The sequence below is a fragment of the Diplotaxodon limnothrissa genome, linkage group LG8 (assembly GCF_057381915.1).
Source record: "Diplotaxodon limnothrissa isolate DT_005_m linkage group LG8, D_limnothrissa_male_GT1.1, whole genome shotgun sequence".
NCBI classification, from domain to species: domain Eukaryota; kingdom Metazoa; phylum Chordata; class Actinopteri; order Cichliformes; family Cichlidae; genus Diplotaxodon; species Diplotaxodon limnothrissa.
In genome coordinates this window covers 12,909,357-12,922,469 of record NC_140603.1, presented here as the reverse complement: position 1 = coordinate 12,922,469, position 13,113 = coordinate 12,909,357, and positions in this window count along the sequence as shown.

Here is a 13,113-nt window from a genome sequence, read left to right as displayed (position 1 = left end):
CATTAAGTTAGTCTAGGCGTAATCAGTGTACGTAACTTTTTTAATGGACTATATATTTTTGTTTTTTATGTTATTTTCACTGTTTAATCACCTTCTCACTGCCAGAGAAACTCTTGAATAAAAGTGTGTAACACTGAAAGTAAAGAACACTTTCGCTGCTGTTCATGAAGCCAAAAAGTGACAACTGAGATCACAAAGAAGGCAGCGTTTAGGTGTGGCTGTCCTAGAAGTGCAACTGTAGGAGTTGCTCTGGCATCTCTCTCTTGAGCAAGTGTTTCTTCTTGTACCTCGTGACAGCTGATGGCAATCATTCACTTTTATTTGCCAGCTATTACTTAAAGACCCCGCAAATTCTCACGCAGGACGGGCCTTTCCTCTCAACTGCCAAGTTAGATTAATATTCTTCACCCACCTTTTTCCACACATTTGAGGCCTTGTTGTTGTTGTGGCTTGGCTTTGGGAACGCTTCACAGAAAAGTCTGGGGGATGACATGGGAGAGAGAAAATACAAGAGGAATATTGTGAGTGATGGAGTTGTCGTTTCAACATGAGCAAAACCAAAAATAAACACGAGATATGTAACGAAAAGCTCAGGCCCAGGTAGGAGACCAGGGCTACCTGTCAGATCCACTGTCTCCACTAAAGCTCTTGTTTTACAATACACAGTGATGGAGACAGCAGACACAGTAAGTAAGTGTTTGTGTCGGGCAAGGCTAAGCCCCTTAGACTCCAATAGTCCCCTGACGTCTACTCAGGTTCCTCAGGTTCTCAGGGTTGGACCTGTGTTCTGTTCCCTGAGTGCTATCATGACACTGGCCCTCAATGCCCACAAACACAAACAGTAATTGTGATAAAGTCACACAAACAGGCACAGTAGCGCGCATGTACACAAACACACTCGGTGTACCACCCCTCCCTTTGGGCAAAAAAAGCATCCCAGTGGAATGTAGTGGTGTGTGCGTCTGACGCCACGCTAAGCCACCTCAGTCCTGCTGAGGAGTCTACTTTTGCAAGCCCTGTCGTCTGCGTCTGGCCATCACAATCATGAGAAAATCACTAGGTGCCTGCAGGGCACATCTCCCTGGTTACAGGTATGCCTGTTGACACATGCCAAATCCCCCTCTTTCTCCCAGCTTGGTGGTGAACGCGCTGGAACGCCCTGTCTAAACCGCAGACATCACATAGGCCGCTAAAGCAGGGCAGGACATGTCGGGTCACGTGATGGAACCGCTGCCTGCGTCGATGCCTTGTAAACATGCATGAGTGTAGACTTGTGTGCTGATCTTTACCTGCACGACAAACACACACACACACACACTTGCGCATGAGCATTCTAGCTGATTAACCAGGTAAGGTGCTGCTGCCCCGAAGGCTCTCTGGGGCCTACAGCGAGCCACGGCTCTGCCTGATCTAGTTGAGCTGCTGATGGATGGGAGTGCTGGCACATTCCTCTGACAGGTGACGGGACCGACTCCTATTTGATCTGCCACCGAGTGCAGAGAGAAGAGGAAGAGGCAGAGAAAATAAAGCTGGCCTGCATGCAAATCTAATGACAAACCTGTTGGGTGGTAGCATGTTGATCTTCAGTAGTTGTCGATGAAAGCTGATATGACATGTGAAATAGAACCCAGTTTTTCCCCCCCCAAAAAATTGGGCTGCTGTATAAAATATTAAGAAAAACACAGCGCAGTGATTTGCAGATCATTTAAAAAGCCTCTGTGTGTTTGAAAATACGTAGCACTTGTTCTCGGAAAATGTCACGTCCTTTTGAAACTGATTCCAGTTGCATACTCGAAAAAAACAAAATAGTTGAAAGAGGAGCATGTTTATTAGAACCTGTTGGGACGCGTATATATATCAGTCAACTTTAGCGGGGCCTTCAAAGAGTTGCACCATTAATGTGCCCGCCCATGCTGTGCCACTCTGGCATCAGATTCAGAGCAAGCATTTATTTTTCAGATGTCTTCGACGTGTGATGTGACATATGCTGTCTAATTCTCTGGATTCCATGAATCTTTTCATCGTATTATGCAATGTAGATGGCCCGGAATGAGTTAAACAAGATATTTTCCCATTTTTGTCTTCAGTTTTAAAAGACCCAGCCTCTCCCCAAAGTTGTTTTTCACTAGCTGGCCTCACGTCCTCATTTTAGTTTTGACAGCGTCTTAGTAGGGAAAGGTGAATGCTTGGACATGCATTGAGCTGCGGTTTGGGGAAGGCCTCAAAAGGGACTGGCGACGGTTCCCGGGCCTGGTTTGGAGGCGTGGCCCCGCTACTGAAATTTTGATACATAATCTCCAATTATATCCAATTCATGCTAAGTGTGAGATGTTTCAATTTTGTTTTGTTTTTTTCTCTGCTATTTTATATTAAAAATTATATCCGTGCATCCATTGTCTTCTGCTTATCCAATTCAGGGTCGAGGCTTGGAGTCTACCCGAGCTGTCATAAAGCAAGAGGCAGAGTACACCCTGCACCAGAAGCCAGTTTTTCAGGGTGAAAACAGTGAGGAAGACAATCATTCAAACTCATGGCCAATTTTAGAATCACCAATTAACCTAACGAGCATGTCTTCGGCCTGTGGAAGAACACCAGAGTGGCTGGAAAGAACCATGCAGGCGCAGGGAGAACATGCAAAACTTCCACAGAAAGGCCTGAACCAGCTGAAACTAAAACCCAGAACCTTCTTGCTCTAAGCATTACTCACCACCACACGTCTGTATCCTGGCATTAAGTCATTAGTGGAGGAAAAAAAACAAAACAAAAAAACCCAAGTACATTCATTTACATATTATACTTTTAAATATGTAAATATATAGATATATAAATGACCTACAGATAAAAATGTGACAATTTATGTGCTATCTTTGTTATTCTAAAATCTTCCTACAGATTACATTACCCTATGAATGTTCCATTATGACCGCTCTGATCCCGTACAACAAAAAAGTCTGCTTACATGGAACAATGGAACAGTTGTAATATATAATAACATACCTAAAATATAACCCAGAACTTGGTCTTTCAACATGAGTGCATTTATTCATTTTGCTGTTTATCTCCAGTTGCATTTTGAATACACCAGTACAATGACTGACTGGACATAAACACTTACAAGGTTGAAAACTGATCTAACAATTATATTTCCTCGTAGCCAGACGTGTGGGTACTTCTAGTCAGCTCACGTTTCAGAAAGTCATTTAACCAACTCTGCCAGCAGCATCTTAACATTTCACCGTGGCCGTGACATCACAAAATTCTCCCATTTATCGTCAGTTGTGCTTGAAACCGCACTGTGTACAGCACAATGCACTCTAAGTCCAACAACCACAAATGCAAGCAGTGCCACAATGCATTCTGTACACCTTAATGCACTATTGTCTCCGCTCGCAAACCATAACATCCTTTAATGTGGGTAAAAGACGCCGCTTTTGTGACTGAAATGCTACCTCTAATGCGAGTATTTGTTTTGCCGCCATAGTGACAGAATCTAGGCGTAGGAGGGAACATGAACAAGCATGGAAACAGGAACAGGGAGACTCAGGTGATCAGTTTGGCATTATATAAAAAACACAGGATCAGACTGTTATCATCACACACTGCAGAATATGCCTGGCACATTATGCCAAAGAGAGAAATGCCTATTTCACAGCACACACTGTCCTGTATGTGTTCCTATCAGCACCAGCTCTACTTGTTGGTTAGCCCCTTGCAGGTATCTGTCATTCTAGCACTAGAGACACAACAAGCTTGTTCACACCCCTGGCGAAGTATTGCATTTCAAAGCCAGGCTTGACATATAGGCAGGCAAGAGCAAGTCTGAAGCAAAATGAAATTCAGTGGTGAGCAAGGGGGGAAAATTTGATTAAAAGTGGATATCATCAAACAACTTATTCTTCTTTGAATGTGAAGTGTTTAATTAAATTTACTCTCTTGTGGCATCGGCCTCTCTGGTGCGTGTAGCTGCTGCCATCACGTGCTATCCTTGTAAATAAGGCTGGCTTGTATTTGCTGCTGCCTGGCTGGCACGCCATCTTTCTGCATCCACTGTGCTGAGGAACTTGTAAGAAGAGAGGAGGAGATGAAGTTGGTGAATTTGTGCAAGTGTGTGTGTACTCATGTGCTTTTCTGTGAAATGCGCTCACTCGTACGTGTGTTTGGGGAGTGGGCTGGATTGCGGAGGGAAGGTGGTTCAGCCACCGCCCTAACTGACTTCCAGGCTCCCGGCAGAACCGCAAAGCCCGCTTCCCCCCTCTCTGCTCACCCCTGCAGAGGCCGCTGCCAGATTCAACACAGCATCCACGAAACAAACACAAACTCCCACTGTTCTCCTCTACGTGGCTTGCAGCGGTTGTGCAAGACGTTTGGTAGAAAATCCTTGTTTATATCTCAACCATAAAACAGTAGATCTACAAAGAGAAACTCCGGCCCACGCCAGAACCACTCAAAACATTACTGACCACCTTTTAAACACTGAAATTGAGCCTCATTGCAATGTAAAGGTTTGGGGCTATGGAGGTTTGGCTCACCCTTGCACAAATTCTGTTCATACTTTTAAATGCGTAAAAATATTAAGACACACATTTTTAAGTTTAAAGTTTTTGAGAAATTTGTTGGAAAATATTAAAAAAGTCTTTGGGTATATGTCATATTTCTGCACCAAAGCGTGACATTTAAGACTATATACATCAGGTTGTAAGAGCCTCAGGAGGGCTGGTTACCTCACGTCCCCGCTCCTCCATGTCCCCCTCTATAAACCTCCAGCACGCCTCTCAGTCTAAGCACTGCCACTCTGTAATTGTGGGGAAACCACAGCACACAGCCCCATATATAAATACTCTATTCTCCCAGCCTTGTCAAAATAAAGGTTATGTGGGGAGAAAGAAATAGGGCTTTTTTGGTGGCCCTCTCCCCCACTTTGGAGCTATTTTGAGTAAACTAACTCTTTACCTTTGGGTGAAGCTGCACAGATTGAATATGATGCTTGAAGACAAAAGTGAGGAGGTTCCTTCCGTGTGTGAGTATTTTTAAAGCATAGCTCAGCATCAAAAGAGCTAAAAATAAAATTGCGTCCCTCTCTTGCAGTCGAGAAATTTTAACAGCTGCACGAGAAAGGTGACTGCATGTAAATATGTTGACACAGGCAGTTCAGAGTATGTGTCATGGTGCTTGTGGGACAACACACAGGTGAGCTGATGTGACAGGTTTATGAAAAAAAGGTATAAATCCTTTGACACAGTGACAAAGAAAGAAATACAGTGATTTGTAAGCCAAGGCCTGAACTATGTACACAGTGCAGCCTGTTGATGTGCAGCCAGCTTTGATCTACGTTTTCAGTGTGCCGAGACTTCCTCATTGTCTTTCCAGCCCACTCACCTGTCTGTGTCTACAGCAGGTCTCGTCTCTTCCAAACACTCTCTCAAAACAAAAACTTCTCCAAGAAACCTGTCCAATGTAGTCTCAGACCAGGTGTCTCAGAACTAAAACCACATTGTTTAACTTCTGCTGTAAAGCAAGTGGGGCGCAAACTTGCAGTCACTGTCTGTCACAAGCAGCAGGGTTCAGATTAAGATCAGAAAATTGCATGTTACACTAACAAGGCATTGTCTACACTGCATGACCTGCCAGCTCAGTATGGAAACCTGTTAACTTAGCACTTAAATGCAGACAGGTTGATGTTAAATGGTTAAAGTAGGCCTTGATAGATTTTAAGCACTTTCTTCCTTCTGTAATACAAACTCACACACTTTGATTAAAATGATAGAAACTGAAAATGTTAAAAAAAAAAAAAGCTGTAAAATTGATGCTAATCACAATTACAGTTTATAATATGTCAAATATCAACGTACTTTATATTTCAGCTGCACTCGTTACACTTCTGGAAAAAAGTGGGATGCTAAGTAGTAAATAAAACAGAAAACAAAAAAAATGTATCGTTGTATAAATGATATAAAATTGTGCCAATAAAAAAGAATTTTGAATTTTATGCCAGCAACACATCTCGGAAAAGCTGCAACTGTGCCATATTTAACATCTGTTGCATCACCTTCTCTTTTAACAGCACTCTGTAAGCATTCAACAACTGAGGACATCAAATGTTGGGCGTTCTTGCACAATCTAGGACTTCTAGTCTTAAAGCCTCTATTCTCATATTTTTTATTCCATTTTGATTGAAATCAAGGTCTGGACTGCAGGAAGGCAAGTTTAGTACCCAGTTGAGTACTACTATGAGCCATGCTGTTGGAAGACATACAGAATGTGGTTTTGGCTTTTTTCTTTTCTTTTTTTTCCAAACAAGCAAGGCTTCACCTGGAAAGGCAACATCTGTATGGCAGCTATGCCAAAAACTACAAATGTATATTCATTTGGCCCTTAATATTATTTCCAGTGATTTAAATGATTTGCTGATACTCATATTATATTTATATTTCCATTTAGTGCCTTAATCTTAAGCTATATCATAAAATAAAGCCAAAATGCTATCACCAAGGACAGTTAAAATATAAATTATATGTTATTTACAAACGATTTTAAAAAGTAGGGGGAAAGATGAGGACAATTCTGAAAAGTATTTCAAACAACAGCCTTTCCTGTTCATTTACTTATCTAAGATTTTATATTAAAACTGCAATTTAAAACAAACATATAGGCATGGTGGCAGCAGCATTATGTGAAAGGGGCTTTCCAGATTTAACAATGTGTCTTAGTCTGTTAAATGTTAAATCTGCTAAATTAAAGCCCATGTTTCAGAGGATTCGTGATGCTACAAATTCATGTTTTCTGACTTCTGTCTTTAGCACAGTTTTTCATCCACTAAGAGTGAAACTAAACTGCTTTGCTTTAAATAAGTTGCACAATAATAGACTGCTTGGTCTAGTCAAAAACATTCAAGAGCAACTCATGTAAGTTTTCTAAAGATGTTTGTCTGTACAGTGGCTATTTAATCAAGTTGGTCTTCTCCTTCTCAGCCTCAGATATCACCACAGTTACTGCTTGTTGTCACTGATCTGGCCCTGTTTTTGCCTTTGCTGCACTATCCACTCAGCAAAAGATGTAAAACATGCACACATCCTGTGTACATATGTTTATGAACATGCAAACATATTGGATCTTTCACACATCTCCTTCCCTTGCTCTCTGTCTTATTCATATCCACACATACACATACAGGCAGGCAGGCAGCCATGGGAGGAGGGAATGTGAGGAATGCTCCAAACCCCGGGCTGGTGTTCTGACTCGTCCCAGACTTCATGCCGTCACCGCCGGGGTCTGTGGCCAGACCTCCCTGTGCCAGACCCACTGGCTCCAACACCCGCCCAGGCCAGCCGAGCAGCAGCTCGCGACCCATAATTAACCAGCAAGCCGCACTGCAGAGCATATCCCCGCCCCCTCCCCACACTAGTAAGCCAAGGGCCCCTTGGAAAATCAGAGGAAGACTATATGGACTCATACTGCAAGAAGGGGAGAAGAAGTGGAGGTATCCATAATGCATATATATGTGTATTAACATCCTTACACGGCAACAGTCTCAGTCATTTGCCTTCGGGTGTCACAAATTCCCTGGTTGTAATTTAGCCTCTGCTGCTTAACTCATAATTATAGCCAGCAATCTTGGCAGAGATCAAAGTCGCAAAGCTAAATGGTTTTCTGAAGAGTTTACCAACTGGAATCATGAGAAAACAAGAGTGTAGAACCTTTTGATACAGAAGAAGCAAGTGTGTGTGTATCTTAACGTGTATTAGAGGTAATGCCAGGGTGCCTGTAATTCTCCTAGACTGGCATAATTATGACTGAGACGTCTGGAGTTGCACTTAAAGAGTAAGCAGTGATCATCTTCATTCTTCTAAAGGCTGATCTCTTGTTCAGGCAGGAAAGACCTTTATTCAGGGTGAGTTTTCTTTAAATCAGGGTTTTATTCACGAATCTCATACCAGCCAAGTTTGGTATGTACGAACATTTGCGCTAAACCGTGACAGAGGTGCTTGACGTGTCTGATTTATCGCTTTTTTTTTCTTTTGAACTCAGAGCCAAACTCAGTACTTTGATTACTTGCTCTGAATCTGATTAATAGACAGTAAAGATTTTTGAAAAGCAACAAGCTAGCTCCATCAAGCGCTAGACATCAAGTCATAAACCTCCATCCATGCCTCCTCTTCCCTGTCAGAGGAGTCTCCTTCCCGCTGATGTGGGGTCATGGCTTGTAAATTTAACAGGGCTTCCTCGAGGAATACCTCATCCTTTGAAAAAGAAACAGGAAAATTACACACTAGACAGCCCACTTGGTTTTTCACCCCCTTTCTTGCACTGTAATTTGCTGCTGGAGCGGGTCGGCCTAAAATAACCTTAACCTAATATTCACAATATAAGAAGACTTTGAGTGATGCTGGAGGTCTCCCCTTGGGTGGCAGTGCACTGTCCTCGTCCTGTGGGCGTCAAGAGATTGTTTACTTGCTTACCTATCTCAGATACATCAAAAGCACAAAGGCAAGGTACTCATTTGAACTACTGATTTATTACAAAAATCAAATGACTTTCCCACTTCTCAGTACAAGTCATGTTTGAAAGAAGTAGGCGTGATGTGATTTACTGCGAATACAGTATATCGCATTCTCTGCATCTCGGTGAATGGCTCCAAGGCTCCGTTTCAGCATTATTTCCCGAGTCTCAACCAGAAAACCACTAAACCAAAGTGATGGGCATCAAAAGAGAATGCCCATGATCTCACTTGAACCAAAGTTTCCTACAGGCAGGTTTCTCATTAATCTGAGGCTCCGCTCTTCTCCATATCCTCATCGTATTTCCATGCTCAGCAACCATGACGCCCCCAGATGTTTATGCAGGAAAGGTTAGAAAAGGATTGGCTCGATTGCAGCTCCAGTATTGTCTCTTTATATACAGTATCCATAAATTTGAGAGGGACTGATGATTTGTCATTCACAAAATACCAACTTGTAGCTCCTATATATTGCGTAGCATGTGCCACATGAATAAGTGAAGGTTACTGTTTTGTTTGTTTCAGGGTATAATTAAAGTGCAACGTAGACAAGGTGTAAAGTTTCTGATTATAGAATAGCATTGTTTTTTAACAACGCTTTAAATATAAATGCTTTTGAATGCTAAGCCACGCCACACATGCCAGCACATATAAGTGTAAAGCTAGCATTTCCTCATAAAAGTATTCACACACACAGGCACATACAAACTTGCCCCACCACCCCCTTCTATTCCTCAACCCCCAACACTCACATGTACCACAAGTCACCACACACACACTGATTCTCATATGGAATATCGTGGGTGGTGCTGGACCGGTAGAGGGCTCTGTAAATAGCTCGGGAGCAACCCCTCCATTTCAGCGACCCAAATTTCCTTTTCTGAGGTCGGCTGCCTGGGCTGGAAGTGCTGTGCAGCAAGCCTCCAGTCGCCACGGGAGACCACAACAGCCACGCTGACAGCACTTCACAGGGACCACGGCATGGCATGGGTGACCAGATGGCCCTCCATGCACATCACATGACAAAGGCGGCCTGAGCCCTCAAACACACCTCATGCGTGCATACGCTCCATGCTCCGGTGCTTTTAGCCATGCACTCATGCACCTTCATGTCTTCAAGTCTTTAAACACTCATTAATTCTGATCTGTTGTTAAGCTTACTGGGAAATATGTGGGACATGCAACAGAGATCCATGCACAAAAGATATGCAACTACATTCTGTCTAAGACACTGTCAAGGAAACAGTGGGTGGGAAGATGGGAGGATGCATGTGGTGCATGTTTGTGTGTTTGGTTTGTATCTGTGAGTGTAGGAGGTGATTAGTTTGCTTTACTTTTTGACTCTAACTATTTTTGACATTGGTTTGTATTATATATGTGTGTTTGTTGTGAGGGTAAATCTCCACAGAGGAGAGATGGAAAAACATTGGAATGGAAGAGGTTCTTTCCACCACCACCACAGATTGCTTCAACTTTACGTTTATATGTTCACATTGCAGGTATGCTGAACACTGGTAAAACTGGTAACTCAACTCATTACTGGCACTTTAACTTTTTAAAGTCTGACAATGTTTTCAATTTTTTCTGGTTTCATATGTTTCATTTACACTGCTACTTTGAGCACTAAGCTTTGATTTGTTTACGTCCACTGGAGGGACTTCATAGTTTGCATTTACATGACCCTGAAAAGCAAAAACACCATTACAGCTAACTGGCCAATGCTGGATAGTAATTTTTCCAGCAGTTTCAAACAAGCATATTTAGACCACGTCTTGAAAGAAGAGCAACATTTAAGTATTTATAATCCACATACTGGATCTTCCAAAGCATTTCCATAGCTAAAAACAAATTTACTGCCAGAGGAGTGAAGAATCCCACTTCTTACACTGTCACTAAGATAAAAGCAAAGTACAAACAGTCATGCATATTTTCTGTCAGGATGTGTCAATAATGTAAAAGCTAATTAGCTAAGCATAGCTAGTTATCAAATGTTCATCCATTTGTCATTCAGAGTGCTTGGGGTAGTAGTGACAAGATGCCAATATGACTTACTCCTATAATAATAGGATATGATAATACTTATTTCTTATGTAAGTATGACTCACCATTAACAAACTGGGATTCTCTGGAGAAGGAGAGATTTATGCTAGTATAACAGCATTCCTGCATATAATGTAATACTTGTAAATAAACGGTTTGGCTTATAAATGTATCTTATTGAACAACTATTCACCCATTTGAAAAGAAAGGCAGCAGAAGGAAGCCTTGATTTCCTCCTACAGGTAAGTAATCCTATAATAAATCACTGTAACGTAAAATCAAACCATAAACACTGCTTAACACAAACAGTTTTGATTAGGCACAGGTTCCAGTGGTGTTTCTGAGGGATGAAAGATAGTCATGAATTGTTTTACCCTCCATTATGGATGCTACTAAATTGCAATATCTCTCTATAAGAGAAGACAAATACTTGTGTCCTGTTTTTATGGAAAATATTAGTGGTAATTTTACAGAAAGGCAAATAGAGACAATGTCTGCCTTTCTGTAAAAAACAAAATAGAAAAATCTTTGTCACAGAGTACTCATTTACCGCCTAATGCTGGGCCAGTTTCCACACAATGTGCAGATTGTATTGTAACTGATCTCAGAGTGGTGAAAGCTGTGCCAGCAGCAGCTTGTCTAGCACGCTAGTCTCCCATGAATTTCACGTGAAAGACCAGAGGCTTATCCACAAAAACTTGTGTCTCTTTGGTAACCCATCAAATGACAAATATGATAGATTTTAGTGTGTCAGAGTCAAGCTCAGTTCCACAAACATTAGCCAACTACAGTGATACAAAAAATGGCAGTAGTTCAAATAATGAAACTAGAACTTTTATGACCAGATCATGTTTGAGCTCTAAGAAAGGAGATCATTTTTACTTAGGTTTTAATAGGTTTTAATTTGATGCCTTTTAGATTTCACTGGACAAGCACAGCTGACTTTGCTTGCCCTGACACAATGATACTGGTAAATAATATGTAATACTTTTTTGAGTTTGATCATTAGCATTTAACACCTGAAAAGCTTGGCTAAAGGAGCACCACGAAGCTACATCATTAATTTTTCCCAAACACATTTGGCTGTTATGCAAATAGTCTGGGTTTTATCATATACTTTTACTATATTTCCAACTGATATAAAACTGTTTAAAAAAAGCAATCACGTGGATTTCACAGACCAAATTTTATAAGTGATGATATTTCCAATAATTTGAAATCATTACTATACGGAGGTGATACTAAACAGTTAGAAGTACTATTCTTTGGGGTTATTAAACCATATCATGCACAATATCTCTGCAAGAAAGCACAGAGCACTTACTAACAACATAAAATGAACTATGAGAAAAGCAAAACATAAGCGCCTGAGCAGCAAAGGAAGAAAAAATAACAATGACTACCCAGTGTCTGTACTTCAAAAACCCCTTTGTTTGTAGTGGAGAAACTGAATGTTGCCATTCACCTCGGCCATTTTTACCCGGGACAATATTTTATAAGCCCTTCAGAGAGAACCTTTTTGCTTCCTTTTCCTGTGGTTTGGCCTGGGCTGAGCTGTCGGTAGAGGGGAACAGCCAAACCCAAATGTAGATGCTCAACTTGGCAGGCTCTCCATGGAGTGTCCTGACCAGACAAAAGCAGAGAGAGAAATACAGCCATTTATTTATATTCACTGTGGTTTTGCGTGCTGCGTCCTAGACTTCCAGACCCCGGGTGGATATTCCGTCTGAAGACGAAGACAGATGGATAGCTTTCCATTGACATACTTAAAGGAACCTTGAGGATTAATGTCAGATCCATATGTGTTAATCGAGTGTGAGCATTTGATGTGTGGTCCACCCTCATCCACCAATGCCATCCTTTTTTTTTCTAAACAGAATGCTGTAGGTCTATCTTTAAGACAAGCTTATGGCTGACGACAGACTATCCTCTTGCTGTATGATGGTCTATAATAACAGCACTGCAAAAAGTATGAAATTTGAGCATTGTCAGAATCACTGGCTCTTTTTTTTCTGTGAGGGATGACCTCATCACTGTCAGCCTGTATGGAAGCAATTTAGAGGAGCTCCCCTGAATTGCCTGTGTTCATATTTGTCAAACTCCAGTACATCTGGGCTCACTTCCACTTAAGTTACATGCATACTTTACTATTGCGGAGACTGTGTGTATGGATTGGGGGTTATAACAAAAACTGAAAATTCTTCCAAAAGAAACTTTACTCGAGCCTCTCTGACTCACACCTGGGTACTGTGTCTATGTGGGAGAGCCCATAAACGAGGCAACCATAGCTATTTCTATATAGTCTTAGAAGCTGGAAGGGGGAAAGGGTATATATGTTCACACACAAACACACACACATACACACACAGTGGCTGCGGCTAGCTAGACCTCTCTGGTCAGGAGTCGATGCCAAGACCAAGCCGAACAGTGGAACACTGGGAGTCTTGTGACTGATTTTGGAGCCTCTGGCTCTCTCCCGACCTTGCTTCAAAATACACTGCGGCTTCGAGGAACAGCACTCTCAGCAGTAGGGAGGCCAGGCATGGAAAATTTAGACGCAACAAGAAAGAAGGAGAGAA